The sequence below is a fragment of the Molothrus aeneus genome, unplaced genomic scaffold (assembly GCF_037042795.1).
Source record: "Molothrus aeneus isolate 106 unplaced genomic scaffold, BPBGC_Maene_1.0 scaffold_36, whole genome shotgun sequence".
Classification (NCBI taxonomy): Eukaryota; Metazoa; Chordata; class Aves; order Passeriformes; family Icteridae; genus Molothrus; species Molothrus aeneus.
The window spans coordinates 1,091,682-1,112,969 of record NW_027099027.1 but is presented as its reverse complement, the minus strand read 5'-3'; the positions used below and the strand labels follow the sequence as shown (position 1 = coordinate 1,112,969).

The window sequence follows — 21,288 nt, the reverse complement described above, 5'->3', positions numbered from 1 at the left end:
GGTTTGGGGCGGGTCTGAGGGGAAATTGGGGATTTTTAGGGGCATCGACGGGAAACACGAGGGTGTGCGGTGGGTTTGGGGGGAATGAGGGGGTCTGAGGGGGCTTTGGTGGGTCTGAGGGGGCTTTAGGGAGCTTTGGGGGGAGCTTGAGAGCGTCTGGAGCGTTCTCAGGTGGGTTTAGGGGGAACTGAGGGGAATTTGGAGAGTCTGAGGGGATTTTGGGGGATTGCGAGAGGATCTGGGCCGTTCTGAGGTGGGTCTGGGGAATTTCAAGGAGTCTGAGGCGATTTCATGAGGTTTGGGGGGATTGAGGCGTCTGAGGGGGATTTGGGGCAGTTTGATGGATTTGGGGGCGTCTCAGGTGGGTCTGGGGTGAATTTTGGGGAGAACTGGGGGGGGTTGAGGGTCCTGGGGAGGTTTTGGGGTCCTGGGGAGTGTTTGGGGGTCCAGAGAGGTTCTGGGCCAACCTTGGGGGAGCTCTGGGGGGTTTGGCGTTCCTGGAGGGGTCCCGGGGGAGATTTGGGGGTCCCGGGGGGTCCCAGGCCCACCCTGAACCGGGGTCTGGGGGTTTCGGGGGGAGGGGGCACAGCAGGGGTTCCCCCCCCCCCCCCCGTTTTTGGGGGGTCTCCCATGGTGCCCCCTCCCCAAAAAGCTCCCAGGGCCCCCTGAAGTGGCTCCTGTTCCACCGGGCGGTGCCCCCTGATCCAGGACGGCCCCACTGAGTCTGGGGGGGTTTGTGGGGATTTTGGGGTTCTGAGAGGGTTTTTGGGGATTTGGGGGTGGCTTTTTTGGGCTTTGGGGGATTTTGTTTGGAGTTTGGGGGGACGTATTGGGGTTTTTGGGAAGAATTATTGGGTTTTGTGATGGTTATGTGATTTTGGGGGGTTTTGTTTATTTGGAGGGTTTTGGATTTTTGGTGTTTTGTTTGGGTTGTGGGGGCTTTTGGGGGGAGATTTATAGAAAATTTAGTGAGGTTTTTAAAATTTTGGTGAGTTCCGCTGGGATGTTTGGAGATTCCCTGGGGTTTTTGAGGGTTTTCTTGTAATTTTTGGGGATTTGTGGGGTTTTAGTGGAATTTTAGGGGGGCTTTGGGGCATTCCCTGGGTGTGGGGAAGGGCTGAGAGGCACCAAAATCTCCTTGAAAGCCCCGAAAGTCCCAATAAAACCCACAAAATCCCAATTAAATCTCTGAAAACCCCATTAGAACACTCTAGAATCCCAATAAAAGCCCATAAAATCCTTTGGAATGCCAAAAACCCCAAAAATCCCGATTAAACTCCACCAATCCCCCAAAGATGTCCCCAAAACCAGAAAAAGTCCCACAAAATCTCCCCCAAGATCCAAAGAAATCCTGGCAACACCCAAACCCCCCCAAATCCCACCAAAAATCCCCAAAACCCCAAATCCCCAATTAATCCTTCGGAATGCCACCACAATTCCAATAAAATGCCCCAAAATCTCCTAAAAATCCCAATAAAACCCCAGGAATTTCTGAGAATCCCAAAAAATCCCAACAAAATCCCAGTGAAACCCCCAAAATTCAAAAAGAGCCACAAGAAATTTCAATAAACTCCCAACCACCCTGAGAGAAACTCCCCCTCAAAATGCCAAGAAAATCCCCCAAAATCCAAACCCCCAAAATCCACAAAACCAGCCACTCCCAGTCAATCCCAGTGTGATTCCAGTCGCTCTCAATGAGATCCCAGTGTAACCCAGCATGGACTCAGCTGCTCTCACTGGGATCCCAGTGTGATCCCAGTTGCTCCCAGCATGATCCCAGATGTTCCCAGTTCCTCCCATGATGATCCCAGTTGCCCCAAGAATAGTCCCAGTCCCTCCCAGCAGGGTCCCAGTCGTGCCCAGTTGCCTCCAGGGTAGATTCAGTTTCCCCCAGCATCGTCCCAGTTGCTCCCAGCATGATCCCAGCTGTTCCCAGTGTGGTTCCAGTGCCCCCAGGATGGTTACAGACACTCCCAGTATGTTTCAGTTACCTCAGAATGATCCCAGTCTTTCCCAGTTCCTCCCAGTTTCCTCTAGCATCATCCCAGTTTCCATCTGTTGCTCAAAGGGTGGCCCCAGTTGCTCCCAGGATGATCCCAGTTGCCCCAGTTGTAGTCTCAGTCCTCTCAGCATGGTTCCAGAACCTTCCAGCCGATCCCAGTTGCTCCCAGTGGGTCACATTTTCCTCCCAACATGGGCCCAGTAGCTCCCATTAAGCCCCAGTCAGGTTCCATTCACACCCAGTATAATCCCAGTATGAGTGTAGCCACTCCCAGTATGATCCCAGTCCCTTGCAGTCTAATCCCAGTTGCTCCCAGTCACTCCCAGTCTGATGCCAGTGCCCCCAGTGGGATCCCAGTTGCTCCCAGCATGGGCCCAGCTGTTCCCAGTGTGCTTCCATCACTCCCCAATGGTTACAGACACTCCCAGGATGGTCCCAGTTGAACCCAGTTGCCCCTGCTCTACTCCCAGTCCCTCCCCAGATGATCCCAGTCCCTCCCAGCATGGTCCCACTCACTCCCAGTTGCCCCCAGTGTGGTCCCAGTTCTCCCCAGCATGGTCCCAGTTGTTCCCAGTGTGGTTCCAGTCCCCCCAGTATGGTTCCAGACACTCCCAGTATATCCCAGTTGCCCCCAGCATGTCTGCAGTCATTCCCAGGCACTGCCAGTGGCCCCAGTAAGGTGTCAGTTATCCCAGTATGATCCCCCAGTCATGCCCAGTATATCCCAGTTGCCTCCAGCATGCATCCAGTCTTTCCCAGTTCCTCCAGTTTGCTTGCAGCATCATCCCAGTTTCCCTCAGTTCTCCCAGTAGCCCAAAGTGTGATCCCAGTCGCTCCCTTTCAACCCCAATATGATCCCAGTAAGCTCCAGTTTGATCCCAGTCACATGCCAGCCCTCCCAGTGTGCTCCCAGTATAATCCCAGTTGCTTCCAAAGTCTCCCAGTATGGTCCCAGCTGCCTCCAGTGTGGTTCCAGTTGCTCCCTAGATCAGCCCAGTCAGTCCCAGTATGATGCCATTTGCTGCCAGCGTGCTCCCAGTTGCCCCCAGTCAGGCCCAGTCTGGGGGATGATGTGCAGGGTGTGCTCCCAGTCCCTCTCAGATCCTCCCAGTATTAGTCCAGTCCCTCCCAGTATGATCCAGAGATGAGCCCAGTGTGCTCCCAGTCCCTGCCAGTATGAACCAGTTGTGCTCCACATGGTTCCAGTTGCTCTCTTTCACCCTCACTTTTGTTCCAGTCACTCCCAGTATGTCCCAGTGTAGCCCAGTTCCCTCCAGCATCTTTCCAGTTCCTTCCAGTATGATCCCATTTGCTCCCAAGCACTCCCAGTCAGCCTCAGGGTAGTGGCACTCACTGCCAGAATGATCCCAGTCAGCTCCAGCATGATCCCAGTTCATCCCAGTATAATCCCAGCAGTTTCCAATCACCCCCAGCAGGCTCCCAGTCACTCCCAGTTCCTCCCAGTTGCTCCTAGCATGATCCCAGTTGCTCACAGCTGCTCCATCACAGTCACTCCCAGTATATCCCATTTGCCCCTAACGTGGTCTCAGTTGCCTCCTGCAGGCTCCTATTCTCTCCAGTATGATCCCAGTATGGTCCCAGTGTCCATCAGTGCAATCACAGTCTGCCCTGGCATGGCAGTATGATCCCAGTATGATGTCAGTACAAACCCAGTCCCGTCCCAGCATCATACCAGTATAATATCAATAGAAACCTAGAATTGTCCCAGTCACTCCAGTATGATGCCAGTATATTCCCAGTCAACCCCAGTACGATCCAAGTACACAGCCAGTACATCCCCAATACACTCCCAATATGATCCCAGTATGATCCCAGTTTGATGTCAGTACAAAGCCAGTACAGCCCCAGTCACTCCCAGTACGATCCCAGTGCAGCCCAGTCCCTGGCAGTGCTGCCACTGCTGGGATCCCCCAGGCCTGTGTGCGTTCCCCCCTGGCGGATGTGCCGAGAGGAGCCCCAAGGGCTGGCAGTGGCCAGGCAGGGTCCCCAGCAAGGCCCAGTTTGGATGTGCAGCCCCCAGTTTGCCCAGTTTGCCTCTCCTTTGGCCCGGGCCGGCTTCCCCCCGCCCGCAGCGGCTGGGAGCAGCCGAGAGCCCCGCGCTGCCCATGCCGACCTGTCCCGGCTCCATCGCCGCTGCTGCCGCGGGCTGCGAGGGCTGCGGGAACGGGGCACCGAGGGTGTGGCTGCTGCTGGGGGAGGAGGAGGAGGGAGGGAAGGGCAGGGATGGAGGGGGAGGAGGAGGCGGGTAGAGGGGGGAGGTGGAGAAGAAGGAATGGAAGGGGCGGGATGGAAAAGGAGATGGGGATGGGGATAAGACAGGGGAGGAGGAGGAGGGGGGATGGAAGGGGCGGGATGGAAGAGGAGCAGGAGGTGGGGATAAGACAGGGGAGGAGGAGGAGGGGGGATGGAAGAGGAGGAGCGGGAGGAGAAAGAGCAGTGAAGGAGGCGGGGTTAGGGGGGAGGAGGAGAGGGAGGGGAGATAGGACAGAGGAGGAGCGGGAGGAAGAGGAGGGACAAAGGCGGATCAAGGCTGAGCTGTGGGAACCACGCGGTCTCGATCCCTGCCTGAGTTCGCAGCCCCCACCTGTGGGATCATCGCCCCCCCCCCCATGGCGCAGGTGAGCGGGGAGGGGGAGCCCGGCCCGGATATCCCGGGGGGTCCCTGGGTTGGGTTTTTGGGGGGATGTTTGGAGAATGAAGAAGTCCAAGGCTGAGCGGAAAAGGCCCCTCGGGGGGACATCGGCGGGTGGCGGTGGCGGCTGCCGGCAGAGGCAGCCTGGAGGAGCAGAGCCCTGTGTCCCCCAGGAGGCCAAAGTGGGGAGGCCAGAGAGGGGGGAGCGCCGCCATTGGCGGGAGCCTCAAGAGCCTGGAGAAGGGCAGGGGGGACTCCTTGGAGCGGCTGCAGCCCAGAGCAGAGAATGAGGGGAGAAGGGCGCCCGGGAGCCCAAACAGCCCCGGCATCTCGAAATGGGGAGAGCCAAGAGGGGGCAGTGCGTCCCCAGAGACGGCCTGGGGGGATCTCGATGCCCTTGCCTGTGGCACGGAGGCAAATCCCATGCTGTCCTTGTCCTTCCTCGCCCAGAGCAGGAGCTGAGCATGGAGAGCAGGGAGGACAAATGCCCGTGGCAGAACCTGGTGGCAGAGGCCGTTTTGAGCGGCTCCACGGCGCAGGAAGCCAACGGGGAGGAAAAGTCCCGGAGATGCCATACGAGGAGGGGCTGCAAACGCAGATGGCGGGGATGTGAGGGGGAAAGAGCCAGCCTGGGCCGGGAAGGCGGCCAGAGATGGAGCCAGAGCTCCGAGCTGGTGCTCCATGAGCAGTTCCATGATGGGGAGAAGCCCCACACATGCGTGGAGTGTGGGAAGAGCTTCAGGTGGAACTCCAATCTGATCAGGCACCAGAGGATCCACACTGGGGAGAGGCCCTACGAGTGTGGGGAGTGTGGGAAGAGCTTCACCTGCAGCTCCAGCCTGATCAGCCACCAGAGGTCCCACACTGGGGAGAGGCCCTACGAGTGTGATAAATGCAGGAAGAGGTTTCAGACCAGCTCCAGTCTCCTCCGGCACTATCAGAGTCACACAGAGGAGAGGCCATTCCAATGCCCTGACTGTGGGAAGGGATTCAAGTACAACTCCGACCTTGTCAAGCACCAGCGCATCCACACAGGGGAGAGGCCCTACGAGTGTGATAAATGCAGGAAGAGGTTTCAGACCAGCTCTGATCTCCTCCGGCACTATCGGATTCACACAGATGAGAGGCCCTACCAATGCCCCGACTGCAGGAAGGGATTCAGGCAGAACTCCACCCTCGTCATCCACCGGCACATCCACACCGGGGAGAGGCCCTACAAGTGTCCCCAGTGTGGGAAGAGCTTCTCCAGCAGCTCTAACTTGACCCAACACCAACGGAGGCACCGGTAAGGGAAGCCCTGCGAGTGCCCCGAGTGCGGGAAGAGCTTCGTGCGCTGCTGCAGCTCCATCCCCCACTGGAGGAGGCACTTTGGGCACAGCCCTGGTCACTCACATTCCCTGTGATCCATGTTGGGAACACTCCTGGCTGCTTGCCCTTTGGTTTGGCCTGAATTTTTTTCTCTTCTCCATCTCTCTCTACTCCAAAAGCCAAGAGGGATGGATCTGTCACTTCAAAACCACTCAAATCCCACTGAAAATAACTGAATTTTAACCCAAAAAGGCTCAATCCTACCTTAAATTCCTTGTTCCCTCCTCAAAAAAAACTCAATCCCATGCCAAACTCTCCATTCCACAGCCACCAGGGTGAGATGGGGTTAGAAGGGGATTGGGAGAAGTGGGATCTCAATTTGGAGCAATGGGATGGGGATTGTGTGGGGCTGGGTGTGTGGGATGTATTTGATAGCAAATAAAACTTTCTGAGTTAGTGATTTCTGTGCCATTTATTTTCAGTCAATTCTGTTTGCAGAGTGCCACCTTCTCAGCTGATTTAATTCCTATAAAAATCCCATTTTTTAAATCATCTAACCCAAACAGTCCAAAAACCAATATTGAAATAAAACCACCCACACACAATTAATCTTTTGAAAATAATTTTAATTTTTCAAGAGTACTTAAGGATGTTATTAAAGTTTAATTGTTTGGTTGAAATGTCTGAGAAATTATAGTGGTGTTTGGTTTTGTGTTTAGTGTATTTGTAATATGAATTGTTTAACTAAGAGGTGTTAGATTGCATGTTAGTTTCTTTAGATATTTTTAATCTGAAGTACATTAGTCATCGAGTTCTTGGAACGTAAACTAGTTTGAGGGAAAGTTTGCTGTGCATGAGGGTCTATGAATATGCACCAGGCTGATGTAAGGGGAAAGGTATTTCAGGGGATCCCCGAAGGTAACAGGGTGCTCCTGGCTGAGCACCAAGATGCACCCGGCCGTAATAACCTTTGCTCCATGGTCCTGGTCTCCCATTAAACTTTAATAAAAGTCCTTTATTAAACTGTTTACATTTTCACGGGAGAGTGAATGTGTTTTTCACAGGCAGCTTCACAGAAACTGGAAAACGTGGGGGTTCCCAGGAGTGGGCACCGCTGATCCAGGGCATGGAGGCGCTGCCTGCAATCGTCCATAACCGCCCATAAGGAGCCTCCAGGGCTTTACCCTCCATGAGCTGCAGCAGCCGTGTCGGGAAAGGTGACAAGAGCCCATGGAATGGTGCTTGTTGCAGGCAGATTGGCCACTTGCAGCTCTTCAAAACTCCCTTCCCTGAAAAATAAAAAAAATTCAACCATTCAAAAATGTGAAAAATGCGTTTACTCTCCTGTGAAAATCTAAAAAGTTTTATAAAGAACAATGTGCGACCAGGACCATGGAGCAAAGGTTATTACGGCCGGGTGCATCTTGGCACTCAGCCAGGAGCACCCTGTTACCTTCAGGGATCCCCTGAAATACCTTTCCCCTTACATCAGCCTGGTGCATATTCATAAAGCCTCATGCACAGCAACTGGGAAGGGTTTAACAGTTTACTGGGTATATTAGCGTTCAGAAACACATAATCACCAGAATGATTATATGCAGGTGCTTTTATTGAAGAGCTCTGGGTGTCAGGGGTACCAACCCAAATCTGACTCCGACATGGGTTCAGGATGAACATGTTTTTATATTCTATCCTTATATAACTTTCATGTTAATGACTAAACTTCAATTCTTCTATTGTATACATAGATTTCAGCCAAGCATGGGCTCCTTGTGGCCCCCCTCAAACTTCTAACATAGTTTCTCATGATTCTTCTTATGATTAAACAATAATTATATTTAATTACTAAATAATCATCACATCTAACAATTATATCATTTATCATGTTCTGCTTACGCAGGTGCGATTTCACATGATCTGGCAAGCACAAAGCCTAACATTTTCAGAGTCTATTTTTGACATTTTTCCAGGGCCCCACTATCATTCTCCCCCCTTTGAAAGCATTTTCCCTTGACTATAGGTGTAAATGTTTTCACTTGATACAGTCCTTTATTTCTCAATTTATTCTTGACGTTCTTCAAGGCCATGGTTGATGTAAACGTTGTCGTGGATGCTGTCACGCACTGGAGAACCAGAAGATGGTGGGCGTGGATCTCGTGTCAGTGCCTTTATTATCTTCTGGTTCCAGGACGTTTTCTTCTGTATCTCTCCCTTTAAGATGCTGTGAACTAACCAAATTGCTAAGAATACAATTAGTAAGATTATCACACTCTTAATGACAGATTTAATCCATGCACTCACGTTCATGGAGTCTTTAAAGATTTTGCCTAGCCAGGTCGTAGTCAAATCCTTTTGCTCTTCTTGTGCTTCATGCTCTCTTTGTTTCAACTGATTGATGTCATATTCTACATCTGCAGTTACATTAGGGATGTGAACGCAGCAATGACCAACCCGTCACTTTAAAAATCCACATACTCCATGCTCTTTCAGGAGTAACAAATCTAAGGCTAATGGATTTTGTAAAGTCATTTTTGTGGTGGCTTGTAATTGTACGTTTAATTCTTTAAATCCTTCCCGGGTGACTCTTGCCAGTCTATCTACCTGACCTGTAAGTTTGTACAGCATCTTCTACTCTGATAGTTTGCTGTAGGACCAAGCAAAGACTCTCGGGCCCACCCAAATTTCACTCCACCAGAGGGTTCTTGCCAAGTGTCATCTGGATTTTCATTGTCTAGAACTTCTCGTCTTGCTCTTATCTGCACAAGTTCATGTTTTCCATTAAATGGGGACTTTTTCCAAATTGGACATGAGGTTGGGAGGCCTAAAGTAATTTCCTTTACTTTCCCATCTACAGGCAGATGTGTTGTCCAGGTGCCATCGCTTGCTGCCCATACAAATTGTCCTGGACCTCAGACTGTACTCCTGGTACATCCTACAACTGCTTTATAATTCACTCTGCCTTGTTTATGTTTGATCCCTCTGCAAGCACAGCCAGTTTGTAGGGCTATTGCCAGGGGTGGCATCTGCTTTATCTCTGCATCATCCGAAGTGCAGTCATAAGTTTTATTACATGCCCACCAACTTACTTTGTCTGCCCTCGTTCTGCTACTGGTGGCAGTGTTTGTTACTGCTGGATCTGTTTCATTCTCGAGGCCTTCCCACTTAATGCACCAAGGGGTGTTTGCCATACATTGGAATCTTTGAAGGATACTCACAGACCACGCACTCTCCCAAGGCTCTGTCTGACCTTTCTGATCCTTGGCCTCACACTTCCATACCAGAGTGGTTTCTGTAACATTTTCTATAATCTTTTTATAGTGTGGCAAATAGCATTGCCATTGTGTGATGCCTCCTGATTCTCCCATAGGGGTTCCTAGTGTGCCATCACTTAGAATACAGTCTTTCTGGCCCATGGGTCTCATCCATGTTCCTATTTTCTCCCAAGTTTCCTTGACTACTTGCCTCGACTCAGGTACCTGTTTGCATGCAATTGTTTTGTTGTTTTGTATTTCAGGTAGTTTTGATGTTACGATTCCCCAATTTACTGGGTCTCCTGCTGCCTTTGGTATTGGCAGACAGGCAGTTATTCTACAGGTGTTTTGCATTTTGGCAAAGGCTTTGACTAATCCAATCATTACATTCTCAGCCTGAACTGCATTAGAAACCTTTATCACCTGTGTTTCTGCTTGTACCTCTCTCTTCATTCTAGAATGAAGAGTGTTTAGTTGATCTTTTTGCATTCCACATCCCAAAGACATTAATGACCATAACTTTGGCACAATTACTGATAGCATTCTCAAAGTAATTAAACACATCTTATCTGCAGCCTTGTTGGTTCCACAGTTTACACAGTCCGTGATCCAGGATGGATTTTCTTCACTCGGGTGTAGTGAATCCAGGGGTCCACGCCGGCTACTTTGGCTGCTGTAAAGGTGGTCAGCAGTACCTGGTGGGGCCCACTCCACTTTTCTTTCAGCGGTTCTTCGTTCCAGTTCTTGATGTACACCTCGTCTCCTGGATGTATGTTATGAACTGGGTTCTCGAGAGTCAGCGGTCTATTCCACACGAGGTTGCTCCGGAGCCGAGCTAAAGTTTTCCTGAGAGACAGAACATAATTATACACTTCCTGCTTTCCTGTGACGTGCACATTAGGGTTAGGCTCAGGAGATTCATATGGTTTCCCATGCAATATCTCATAAGGACTGACTGACATCCCACTCCTAGGCTTTATCCAAATCCTCAACAGTGCTATTGGCAAAGCCTGGGGCCACTGCAATTTGGCTTCTTGGCATATTTTACTGATTTGCCTCTTTAGTGTCTGATTCATCCTCTCTACCTGTCCACTTGACTGGGGTCTCCATGGTGTGTGGAGATCCCAAGTTATCCCCAGCAATCTACTTACCTCTCTTACTACTGTAGCTATGAAATGGGGCCCCCTGTCTGATGATACCCTAGGGGCACCCCGAACCTGGGAATAATCTCCTGTAGTAACCACTTTACTGTTTCCTTTGCTTGGTTGGTGCGACAGGGAAGGGCTTCTGGCCACCCAGAGAATGTGTCAACCCCCACTAACAGGTATTTGTATCCTCGAGTTCTTGGCAAGTCTACAAAATCTACCTGCCCATAGTCTCCTGGCTCTATTCCTATCCGAATTCTTCCTAGCTGTGCTTGTTGTCTAGCAACTGGGTTGTTTTTCAAGCAGATATCACACTTTGACATTACTGATTTTGCCATTGTTAACATCCATACCGAAATTAAACTCTGCTTTAGCAATTTTACCAATGCCTCTGCTCCCCAATGACATTCGTTATGTTTAATTTGTAGAACTTCTCTCATTATCAAGGGGGTACCACTATCTGTCCTTGTGCAGTCACATACCATCCCTCTGAATTCTTTTGTGCATTTAGCAAACGTGCCAGTCTCTCATCTTCTACTGAATATTTTGGTTCTGGAGGCAAATTGAATTGGGATACATTAAGCTTTAAAGGTATCAGTGCCATTGTTGTTTGCACCTCTCGAGCAACCTGTCGGGCTGCCCAGTCTGCCTTTCGATTTCCCTCGCAGAGTTTGGAGTTTCCTGATTGCTGTGCTTTACAGTGTATGATTGCCACTTGTTCAGGTTTTTGTACTGATTTTATCAATTGCAGGACTGCATCCTGATGTTTAATGTGCATACCCAGAGAAGGACAATAGTCCTCTTTCTTTCCACAGTGCTCCGTGTACATGCACCACTCCAAAAGCATATTTTGAGTCAGTCCAGATATTTACCTTTTTCCCTTCACTTAATTCTAGTGTCCTGGTTAAAGCAACCAGTTCTGCCTTCTGGGCAGATGTATTTGGTGGTAATGCCTTTGCCTCCACTGCTGTACTGACTGTTGTTACCGCATACCCAGCGTATCTGGTTCCATTTTCCACGAAGCTGCTCCCATCTGTAAACAGCTCCCACTCTGGCTGCTCTAGTGGGACGTCTTTCAGGTCTTCTCTTGCTGAGTAGGTGTACTCTATTACCTCCACACAGTCATGCTCTAATGGGCCTTCTTCACTTGTGGTACCTGGGAACAAAGCTGGATTCAAAAGGTTAGTTGTTAGTCCTAGTGCTAGGCGCAGCCTTTCATGGACAAACAGCTGAAAATCTTTAGACAGATCAGGTAACCCTAATGCTGGAGCAGTTGTCAGTGCTTCCTTTAATTTTAGGAAGGCTTCTTTCTGCGGCTTGTCCCAGGTGAATGGCTGCATCTTCTGAGCTTCACACAGGGGTTTCGCAATCAGTCCATAGTCCATGATCCACAGGCGACACCATCCTGCCATCCCCAGGAAGACTCGCAGCTCATGTAGATTCTGGGGCTCTGGAATAGCACAAATAGCTTGGATACGGTTAGTGCCTAGTTTTCGTTGCCCTTGTGAAATTTCACATCCCAGGTAGATCACAGTCTGTTGGGCAATTTGTGCCTTTCCTCTGGGTACTTTATAGCCTCCCATTCCCAGTGAATTTAAAATCTCAATGGTTACCTTTATATAGGTTGCTTTTCTTCTGTAGCTATCAGTATATCATCAACATACTGCAACAACAGGTATTGGTCTCTTGGTACTTGCCCACTCTCGGTCCAAATCTCCAGCTCCTTTGCCAGTTGGTTTCCAAATAGGGTCGGCGAGTTCTTATATCGTGTCCAGGTGAGCTGGGTCTTTCTCCCATTCCCTGGGTTTTCCCACTCACAGGCAAACAGTTTCCTACTTTCTTTGTCAAGGGGGATGCAGAAAAAGGCATCTTTTAAATCAGTTACCTAAACCACTTATATATCTCCTTTACGGCTGTCAGCAATGTGTAGGGATTTGTTACCACTGAATAAATGTCCTTTGTTATTTTATTTATTGCTCTCAAATCCTGCACTAATCTATATTCACCATTTGGCTTCTTTATTGGAAATATTGGTGTATTAAATTCTGATTCACATTCTTCTAGAATTCGGTATTTCGAGAACTTATCAATAATCTTTACTATCACTTGCCATGCTTCTGGTTTTATGGGATATTGTTTGACTTGTAGAGCCCTCGCCCCTTCTTTTAACTCTACATGCACTGGTTGTGCCAATTTAGATTTCCCTGGTATATCTGTCTCCCATACAGAGTGAATCAATGCATCTCCTACCTCTCTAGGGATAGAGGGAACAGGTTTTTCTTTGATCATTAAAATCTGTCCCATCTTTGATTCAGATATTTTCATTATAAGCTCCCCATTTTCAAAGGTTATTACCACATCAAGTTTTGCTAGCAAATCTCTCTCTAAAAGCGGAATTGGACACTCAGGTATGTATAGGAATTCGTGTGTTATAACTTTGTTCCCAAAACACAAATCTAGGGGTTGCAAGAATGGCCGTTTTTCCTCTTTCCCTCTAGCGCCGACTATTGTTGTTTCCTTGTCCCCAATTTGTCCTTGCAAATCATTCAATACTGAGTAAGTAGCTCCTGTATCTATTAGAAATTTGACCTCTTTATGTCCTAATTGTTTATTTATAACAGGTTCCTTAACTTGTTCTACTGGCTCTATGTCTAGTCAGCCGGTATACTCCCCCAAAACCATCCCCTTGGTAACCTGCTGGCACTGATTGCCCTGGTGAAACTGGTTGTTCAAGTCTGGACATTGTCTCTTCCTGCTGAACTTCATATAGTTTAGACCAATTTATAGTTTTGGGCACAGCATTCTGAACTCCTATTTGGATCCACTCTTGATATTTCCGTAGTCTCCCCACATCGCAAAATAAATTAGGGTCCCAATTTGGATCCTCAATTGGGAAATTCTCATCTCAATTCCCTGTTACAAGTCTGTTTCTGATATCCTCTCTTACCCTTTCTTTGTCTGCCTTAAGTACCATCTCTTTCTCAGTAGAATCCATCAAAGTATCTAATATTAATATATTAGATATATTAATATACTATATATAATTATATACATATATATATATAAATACATATATAATATGTTCATATACATATTATTGTATGTCATCCCAGTCAGGATTTTGAGTTTTTTATAACCATTTTTAATACTCATGCCATTTTATCAGGATTTTCTCTATGAATTCTGGCTGATTGTTTCCAAATATCTAAATCTGCAGGAGAGAAAGGCACTTTTATTAATACTGGCCCTTCCACTCCTACACTTTGTTGCAAGGGGGCAATTACAGTCCGTTTTTGTCTGCCTATGTCTTTTCTATCCATAACTGGGGCAAGGTTAGACCGACTCCTGGTTCTGTGGGCTACCCCATTGTTGATTCTCTCTCTCTCCTTTCTAACCACAGTTAGGTTTTGCTCATCTTCCGAGGAAGAGGGATCAGGTGACGATGGGAGAGGAGAATAAAGAGGGAAGGGTGTACTAGACGAGACAGGTTCAGGACTAGGTGGGGTAGGAGCAGGCAGTGGGATAGGGACAGATGGAACAGGTGGGATAGGGTTAGGTTCTCTTGTTCCTATTGGAACTACCTGTAAATCAATATCTGTATAATTTTCCCTACTCAGGCTTTCTTTCAACGCCAAGTTTTCTAAACAACGTTCCTCACAAACCCCACACTTATTGCTTGCAGTTGTTTTAACCATCATTAATCCACATTCATCCTGCCATTCTGGCTTTCCCCGTAAATAGAAAAACAAATCAACATATGGAACCTCATCCCATTTTCCTTCTTGTTTACACAATGACAGTAACTGTGAAATAGTGTTACATTGCAGAGTACCGTATTTTGGCCATTTTTCACCATTCTCCAAGGCATATCCTGGCCACCATGTCTTACAATAATCAATCAACTTAGCTTTACGTAATTCTTCCCCAAAATTACCCTGTTTCCAATGTGCTAATAAGCACCCCAAAGGAGAACTTTGCGGGATAGAGGTGTTGCCGCCCAAAATCCCTTTAAGTTTCTCCATTCCAAATATACCACAAATTGCCGAACCTGCAACGCTTTCGCGATTGTCTTATGGAACGGCGCCTGGGCTTGTACCAGCAGGAATTCCTTTAGCCCAACCAAGCGTAGCTTTCACTGCGTCTCATTGGCAGGCACCCAAACCAAAGTAAAAAGCACCTTACCTTTCTCCCGGGGACGTTGCGAGCGGCAGAAGCGGTCGCGGCCGATCGAGCTCCCCGAGAATCCCTCGGTGCCGGCTGGAGTGCGGTCGAGTCGCGAAACTCGCTCAGCAGCACACGCAGGGTCCCATCCGGGGTCGCCAAAATGTTAGCGTTCAGAAACACATAATCACAGAAGCGATTATATGCGGTGCTTTTTATTCAAGAGCTCTGGGAATCGTGGTAGTTTCCACCCAAATCTGATTCCGACCATACATTCGAGGTGAACGTGTTTTATCCTCTATCATTACATAACTTTCATGTAATTATTAAACTTATATTCTTCTATTGTATGCACAGATTTCAGCTAAACATAGCCCCCTTTAAATTTCCAACATAGTTTCTCACGATTCTTCTTATGGTTATATAATAATTATATTTAATTACTAAACAATCACCACATCTAACAATTATATCTTTTATCATACTGCTTACGCAGGTGCAGTGATCTGAGAAAACACAAAGCCCAATATTTTCAAAGACGATTTTTAACATTTTCCAGGGCTCCATTATCACTTTTATTTCTTGTGGGAAAAAACCCTCCATCTCAACCAGGCACTTATGGTCAAAATTGGGCAACTGCCTCTGGAATTCCTTATATCCAAGGATAGCTCCCAGACAAAAGCTGCCAGGAGTGACAAGTCTGGCTGGCCTTGGCTTCCTGAGGGCTGGCCCTCATCTGCCTCTGAAACACTGAGGCTGGGTGCTTTCCTTCCTTATGAAAAGAACTCTTCTTCCTGTCCAGGCATCCACAGCCAAAACTGAGATTCCCCCTCCAAAATGCCCAATGTCCAAGGAAAGCCCCGAGACAAAAGATGCCAGGAGAGACAGGGCTGGCTGGCTTGGCCTGAGGGTGGCCACCTCTCATCTTCTTCCTAAACACTTGGACTTTGTGCTTTACTTTCCTATGGGCAAAACCACCCATCTTGACCATGGCCAAAACTGGGATTCCACCTCCAAAACTCCGTACATCCAAGGATTGCTCCCAGGTGAAAGCTGCCAGGACAGACAGGTCTGGCTGCCCTTGGGCTCCTGGGGGTGCCTCTCCCCTGCTGTCCAAACACTGGGGCTGGGTGCTTTCCTTTCTATGGAAAAGAACCGTCCTTCTTATCCATGCAGAAATGGCCGAAATTGGGGTTCCACCTCCCAAATTCCCGATATCCAAGGGTTGCTTTCAGACAAAAGCTGCCAGGACAGAGAGGTCTGGCTGGCCTTGGCCTCTGATGGCCGCCTTTCATCTGCCCCTGAGACACCACCGGTGTTCTGTGCTTTCCTTCCTATGGAAAAGAACCATCCTTCTCCTCCAGTGTCCATGTCTGAAATTGGGATTCCACCTCTGAAATTCTCAATATCCAAGGGTTGCTCCCAGGCAAAATCTGCCAGTACCGTCAAGGCTGGCTGGCCTGGGCCTCTGGTGGCTGCGCCTGCAACAGTGGGGCTGGGTTCTTTCCTTCCCATGGAGATCCCTGGGACACTGTGGGGACCTCATACAACCAAGGGGATCATTGTGGCACCACTGGAGCCCATGGAACCAAGGGGATCATTGTGGCACCTCTGGATCCCATGGAACCAAGGGGCCATGGTGACACAGAGGGGCTCCATGGACCCAGAGACCATTGTGGCTCTGTGGGGCCTGATGGAACCATGGAGACCATTCCAACCTTCAGGGCCTCCTGTCACCAAGGGGGCATTATGACACCTCAGGGCCCCATGGAAGCAAGGGACCATTGGGACACTGTGGGACCCCATGGAACCCAGGGAACATGGAACAGCTCTGGCTGGCTTGGCCTCCCAGGGGCCACCTGACAGCTCTGGCTGATCTTGGGGTGTCAAGGGCTGCCTCTCATCAGCTCCTGGAGCACTGGGGCTCTGTGCTTTCCTTGCTATGGAAAAGAGCTGTCTGACTTTTCAGATGCCCATTGCCAAAACGGGTACTCTGCCTAAAATAATTCCCTCTATGCAAGGGTATCTCACAACACAAAACCTGCCAGGTCTGGCTGGCCTTGGCCTCTGGTGGTCACTTCTCATCTGCCCCTGAAACAGAGGGGCTCTTTCCTTCATTCCTATGGAAAAGAACCAGCCTTCTTTTCCAGGGACCATGGCCAAAATTAGAATTTGGCCTCCCAAATTCTGTATATCCAAGGATTGCTCCCAGTCAAAAGTAGCCAGGACAGACAGGTCAGGCTGGCCCTGTCCTCTGGTGATTTCTTTAGACCCTGAGCTGAATGTTTTCATTTGGAAACACTTTGGAGAGGGCCCAGAGATGTCCCAAGGAGGGGTTTGGAGGCCTTGGGCCCATGAGCACTGTATAGGGACAAAGGAGCTCTGTGCTCAGTGGGGTGGAGCCTGAGGAGAGTGGAGCAGAGCCATGAGAGTGTTTAAAGAGCGATTTCAGGGATGGTGGATCCCTTTGACATAGTGGAAAACAGGCAGAGAGAGAAAGAATTAACGCCAAGGGCAGCTGGGGAGGCCCAGAGTGGCTGCAGGAGAAAGGAATTTCCCTGTCAGGGCAGGGCTGTGGTGCAGCACGTCCCCAGCAGGAGCCTGGAGCAGCCCCAGGCTTTGTGTGGGCAGGCAGGGGCAGGCAGGAGGCAGAGCTGTCAGCAAAGGAAGGGCCCAGCCAGGTGGGGCAGCCGGGGGATGCCCAGAGCCTGCAGGGACAGAGGCCAGGGCAGGGACACCGTGGGACAGCCTGGGCTGCACAGGGCACAGGGATGGGCAGCAGCTGCAAGACAGCCCTGACAGAGCCAACCTGGGCAGCGCTTTGGCCATGGCTGCTGGCCCTGGGCCTGAGCCAGGAGGGGACAAGTGACCCTTGCAGGCCTGGGGCCTCATTGCCTCCTTGTCCCTGCTCAGCAGCCTGGCAGGGGCCGCCCCACGCTCCTGCCCTTGGCATTGCCCATCCCCACATGCCAGTGCCCATCCCGGGAAGAGCCCTGAGCCAGGAGGGAGGGACAGGATCTGCCTGGCCAGGCCCTGGGGCTCAGGCCTTGGCCCTTTACATTCCTGAAACAAATCCAGGTTTGCTCAGCACCAGAGACACCTTTGCCTTGTTTGTCCCCAGCTGCCATCAGTGCCTCCAGTGTTCTGCCCTCCCTGGAACCCGGGGACACTTTCTCAGCCCTGTCCCTCACAGGGATCTCTTTAAAGTACAGGAAACTTCAGTATTTCACTCTCACTCTGAGCTCTTGAGAAGTCTTTGAGCCCACTCTGAGGGACTGGGTGTGATGCAAAGAGCAGCAAAGGCCCAGAGGGTGATTAAAGTCCTTGTGCTGTGTCTGTGCTGCTGAGCTGGGCCGGGCTCCTGGCCCAGAGGCAGCTCCTGGCAAGGGCAGCAGAGCTGCAGAGAGACAGCTCTGGCCAGGAGCAGCTCCTGTGCACAGCCCAGCAGGGCTGGGGCACTGCCAGGGCCCCTCAGGGACACGAGCAAGGCACAGACAGAGCTCACAGGGGCTCAGCACTGGCCGGGGCTGTGGGATGTCCCCGCGGGGGCTGTGTCACAGCAGCACCTCTGGGGCTGTGTCCCAGAGCCACAGAGCAGCTGGGATGGCAGCAAGGGGCTGTGTGACAGCACAGAGTGGGCTGTGGGACAGCACTGAGGGGGTTGTGACATCACAGAGCTAGCTGTGACATCACAGAAGGCGGCTCTGTGACATCACAATGTGGGTTGTGACACAGAGTCACAGAGCAGCAGTGTGATGCCACAGAGAAGGCTGTGACATCACAGGGTGACTGTGACATCACAAATGTGCTGTGTGACATCACATAGCAGCTGAATGACATCATATGGAGGTTGTGTGACATCACAGGGCTGTGTTAATAAATCCTCTTATCTGGCTTATTATCAAGCAGTGCAAGTTAGTCCATGGTATTTACTACACTGTGTGACATCATAGGGGCAGTGTGACATCACATGGGGCTGTGTGACATCATGGGGGCGTTGTGACATCACATGGGGCTGTGTGACATCATGGGGGCTCCATTACATTACAGAGGCTGAGTGACATCACAGAGGCTGTGTGATATCACAGGAGGAGTGTGACATCATGGGGGGGGCTGTGTGACATCACAGGGGCTGTGTGACATCACAAGGGCTTTGTGACGTCACAGGGGTTGTGTGACCTCACAGGGGTTGTGTGACCTCACAGGGGTTGTCTGACAGCACAGGGGCTGTGTGACATCAGAGGGGCAATGTGACATCACGGGGGCTGTGTGAGGTCCCTGGGGAGGTCACTCTGCCCCGGCCCCCTCACAGCTCCCCCCAGGGCAGTCCAACCCTGCTTGTGCACAGCGGGGTCCCCTGTCCCCCCGGGTCCCCCCGCCCCCGGCCCCGCAGCCTCCCCCAGAGGATGTTCCACGAGATCGACCCCAGAGCCTGACACGGGGACAGGGGCCGGGGCCCTGGGGGTGCAAAGGGGGACAGGGACCCCCCGGCAGCGTCCCCGTGTCCCCCAGGGCCAGAGCCTGGGCCAGGGCTCCTTCACCCTGTTATAGATAAATATCATAATATTGGCTTTTTGCAAATATTAAAATGGATTTTATATGTGTGGTGTTAAAATAACTTTGTTCTAAAGATATAGTTTTTATTTCTGTTGTTAATTGAGCTTAGACATGGTAGTGAAATAGCTGATAGAAGTGTGCTTGTGTTAAACTGCCTGCTTGGGTGGGATAACATCCAATGCACACAGGATGAGGACACCTGTACAGATCTGCCAACTATCAGCACTCCCCGTCTGAAGGCAGAGTGCACCAAGGGCCAAAAACTGGAGGCGATAAAGAGAAGGAGCCAAAACCACAGCCAAGAAACACACATGCTCTGAAAAGGCAGACCCAAGGAGGGGCCATGTAAAATCATTCCTGGAATATGTAAAGTAGTTTATGGATATGCATGAGGCTCTATGAATATGCAGCAGGCTGATGTAAGGGGAAAGGTATTTCAGGGGATCCCCGAAGGTAACAGGGTGCTCCTGGCTGAGTGCCAAGAGGCACCTGGCCGTAATAACCTTTGCTCCATGGTCCTGGTCTCCCATTGTCCCTTATTAAACTTTGTACATTTTCACAGGAGAGTGAACGTGTTTTTCACAAATGGAATCTCAAGGAAACGAGGGTCAGTTGTTAAGCCAAGGCTCTGCTTTGACCAAGTGGGGCCTCATGGGACACAGGTGCCAAAGGGACATTGCCAGGTCTGGTAGGAACAAGGCTCCATTATTGCACAGTGTTACAGATGAGTGATGTCATAGTTGCGTCTCACAGTGAGGAGATAGATACTATGTGTGTGTTAAGATGTGTAGTGATGTTATTGTCATCTGTCCCCCATAGTCCTCTTTCCCCTCCCCTTGTAATGGCCTTGGTGGTTGGGGCATTTGGGGAGGGCAGGTTTGTCACTGGAAGGCAGGCATGGCAACACCTGCTCTCCAGTCAGGTTGCAAGAAAGCATTCTCCACCAATGGACGGCCACAAAGAGTTACCTGACAGACTTTGGGTGGGGCTAGGATTACCTGATGCAACACCAAAAGCCTAAAAGGAGGAGCAGCCAATTTGTGAAGGAGCCATGTGGCTGATAGCCACGGGGTGGGGAAGGGCTCCCAGTGCTGTGATTTCTCCTGTTTCAGTCCCTTGTTGTCATTTTTTTCAAGGTTGAATCAACCTTAAAATTTTAAAAGTAGCGGTCATGTCTCACACACAGCAAGGCCTCAGGGCACCCAGGAGAGCGGCGTGCCAATGACATCTTGGGGAACCAAGTGTCACCTGCAAACACAACGGGGCCTCATGGAAGCCAGGGGCCACTTGGATATTGCCAGGACAGGTGGAACTCAGTGTCCATTGTGACACAGCACAGCCTCGTGGAACTCAGCAGAGCATTGGGACAGCCTGGAATCTCATGGAGCCAAGGCTCTGCTTTGGCAAAGTGGGGCCCACAGGACACAGGTGCCACTGGGACATTGCCAGCTCTTGTGGAACCCAGTGTCCACTGTGACCCAGCAGAACCTCATGGGAACATGGGGGCCACTGTGACGCAATGGAATCTCATGGAAGCAAGTGTCAGTTGTGAACGCAGCAGGGCCTCACAGAACCCAGGGGCAACGGGGACCGTGCTGTGGCTCGTGGGAGCAAGGGGCCATTGTGACCCAGCGGGGCCTCCTGGAACCCAGGAGAACATTGTGGGCCCATGGATCCTCACAGAAGCACGGCCCCGTTGTGACAAAGTGCAGCATCACAATGGTCTCCTGGGTTCCAGGAGTCCTCGCTGTGTTTAGAATTGACACTTGGTTCCCCAAGATTCCATGGCATCCCTCTGTTCTCCTGTGATTTGAGGCTGTGCTGTGTCACAATGGACACTTGCTTCCTCCAAGGCTGGAGATGTCCCAGTGGCACTGGGCTTCCATGAGGCCGCGCTTTGTCACAATGGGGCCTTGGTTCCATGAGATTCCATTGTCCCACAATGGTCTCCTGGGTGCCACAAGGCCTGCCTTTGTCACAGTGGAACCTTGCTTGCACCAGCCCTGGCAATGTCCCAGTGGCACAGGGGTTCCATGAGACCCTGCCGTGTCACAATGGGCCCTTGGTTCCATCAGGTTCCATTGTGTCCCAGGGCTCTCCTAGGTCCCATGAGGCCTTGGTCTGACACAGTGGTGTCTTGTTCCTACCAGGCCTGACAATGTCCCAGTGGCATCTGTGTCCCATGAGGCCCCACTTGATCAAAGCAGAGCC

The 21,288-nt window shown here is 50.4% G+C and overlaps 1 protein-coding gene and 1 pseudogene across 1 annotated transcript in view; one reads left to right on the top strand and one right to left on the bottom strand.

Moving 5' to 3' along the window:
* Positions 1–21,288, top strand: part of LOC136570728 (uncharacterized) — a 2,607,743-nt pseudogene that overhangs the window by 1,516,540 nt on the left and 1,069,915 nt on the right.
* The window catches only part of LOC136570729 (uncharacterized), a 2,347,277-nt gene that overhangs the window by 1,368,319 nt on the left and 957,670 nt on the right, over positions 1–21,288 (bottom strand).